The sequence below is a fragment of the Marmota flaviventris genome, chromosome 5 (genome assembly GCF_047511675.1).
Source record: "Marmota flaviventris isolate mMarFla1 chromosome 5, mMarFla1.hap1, whole genome shotgun sequence".
NCBI lineage: Eukaryota > Metazoa > Chordata > Mammalia > Rodentia > Sciuridae > Marmota > Marmota flaviventris.
The window spans coordinates 84,756,153-84,758,618 of record NC_092502.1 but is presented as its reverse complement, the minus strand read 5'-3'; the positions used below and the strand labels follow the sequence as shown (position 1 = coordinate 84,758,618).

Genomic DNA, 2,466 nt, shown 5'->3' with positions numbered 1-2,466 from the left:
GAATAAGTCACCATCTCCAATTCTGGATAAATCTAATATTTGAGAATTTTCTAATGGTGGTCTTTTCAGTTACCCATCCTAAGAAGTCAAGTACAAGAATGCAAGTCAAGTACAAGCATGGAAGTAAGTTCAGAGACACAGGGGATCCGTGTTAAAAGCAATGAAGGTAGCTGTGATGCAACACCAACAATTCAATGGTCCTAACACAATCAAAATATTGTCTTCATTATTCAACAAAATCCTAAAGAAAACTCTTGCTACTCTCGTTACACTGCTAAACACTAAAGTAGCATGCTTTCTCAATGGTTTTAGCTTAGCTCGAAAATCTTTACACTATTAACTATAGAAAAAAAAAATCAATGCAGAATTCTAAAAGTAACAGATGTTGATCCTCCTCAAGAAGAGGCAAGTTTGCCTGTCAGCAGCTCTCTCCAGACCTCAGTTATTCAGAAGCAATTCTATTAGTCACCACACCCCATGATTTTAAAGACAAGGCCACTATTACTGCATTCCTGTAGAAGCCCATAGCACATAGGTTTTCTATTGCTTTGGTGTATTCTGGACTAGAAACTGTTGATCCAGCATGTATGTGTGCCCAAAGTCGAGCTGTTCGTTCGAGCATTTCAGGATTTTGTTTGTACTGATTTGCTACTACTGCATCTTGTGGATCATCCGGTTCTGCAGCTGCCAATAATGCTTGCATAGAATTACTGCTGCTGCCCATTGATCTTTCAGGATATCCAAACAGCCCCTGTGATGGAACTAATATTAGGATGCCATAGTTTACTGATAAACCGGACCTTAGGGGGATTGCATGGATATGTTTCTAGTATTTTTAACTCTAGTTGATTTCTTCCTCCTTCATATGATATGTCTGGAGGTCCTGCTATTTCTTCTCTTCTGTAAAATTCTCATCTACAAGATCAACTTTAATTTGATTTCCTCCTCGGCCTCCTCCCCCACCTCTAGGATCACTGCCTTGGCCTCTGCCCAGATTCAGACCCCAGCACAGGAAAAAAAACGCTCCTGCTGCTGCGCCCCTTCCGCTGAGCTCTCCTCAGTGTGGAATCATCTCCGTGCCTGGAAACGAAAATCTGCTTTGGAATTTTTGAAAGCACTAACTAAACTAGGTCTTATTTACAATATCAAGATCCACTTAATTTAAACTCCCAAATACTTCTTGGAATTTTGGATTGACTCCCGTTGCTTATAAACCAATTTTCTAGTTTGAACAGAGTGTAACAACTTCTTCAATGCAAAATATATTGTCAGAATATTTATTGATTGCTATGCTACACATTCTAAATACTACCATATTTAAAGTGAAGTGATACACGAGAATAAAAGTCTCAAAAGGTATACTTTTTAGACTTTTTTTTTCTACTGAAGAACTCTCTTAAATGTAAAATATAAGATACATATTTTTAACTTCTGAATGGAACACAGTGAGCTTGAAAATTCAACAATTTTGTATCATTTTTAATGCAATGATTAAAAAAGGAAAGAAAAAAACAAAACAAAACAACAACAACAACAACAAAAATGTTCTTAGTGGGTAACAGATTTATTTCCCCAAACACTTTTTCTGTGAGCCTCTTAGACATGCAGAGAAGTTCTATGTCTCCTTTTTCTTCTTCTTCTTCTTCTCCTCCTCCTCCTCCTTCTCCTCCTCCTAGTTGTAAATGGACACAACACCTTTAAATTGTTTATTTATCTCTATGTGGTGCTGAGGATATTGAGCCCAGTGCCTCACAGGCGTAACGCAAGCACTCTACAGCCACAACAACACCCACTATGTCTCCCCTTTTCTACTGTGTCAACCATGAAAAATGGAGGAACTTGCCAGTGATGGCTTTCCTGACAGGAAAACAATGCCTCATGGCAGTCAGAATGTTGTCTTTGGCAGACACACAAACTTCTGTTGTATGTGGAGATCCTTACTTCTTTAAGGCTGAGTAATATTCCATTGTGTATATTTACCACATTTTCTTTATCCATTCATCTGTTGAAGGGCACCTAGGTTGATTCCATAGTCATAGTTTCACTATTTTGACCTGAACCGCTATAAACATTGATGTGGATTTCACACTGTAATATGCTGATTTTAAGTCCTTTGAGTATAAACTGAGGAGCAGGATACTTGAGTCAAATGTTGGGTCCATTCCATAGAAGGAGCTGGTGAATATCATGCTAAGTGAAATAAGTCAATCCCCCAAAACCAAAGACCAAATGTTTTCTCTGATATGCAGATGCAATTCACAGTAAGGGGTGGGTGTGCAACTAGGGAAGAATAGTTACTTTAGGTAGAAGGGGGTGAAGGGAGAGGAGGGGGTATGGGAGTACGAAGAACAGTAGAACAAATCAGATATTATTACCCTATGTACATATTTGACTATACTACCAGTGGCATTCTACATCATGTACAACCAGAAGAATAAAATATTATACTCCATTTATATATGATGT

The 2,466-nt window shown here is 38.2% G+C and overlaps 1 pseudogene; it reads right to left on the bottom strand.

Moving 5' to 3' along the window:
• Positions 1–442: 442 nt before the first annotated feature.
• LOC114086430 (ubiquitin-conjugating enzyme E2 K pseudogene) lies at positions 443–1,967 on the bottom strand (annotated as a pseudogene).
• Positions 1,968–2,466: the final 499 nt, after the last annotated feature.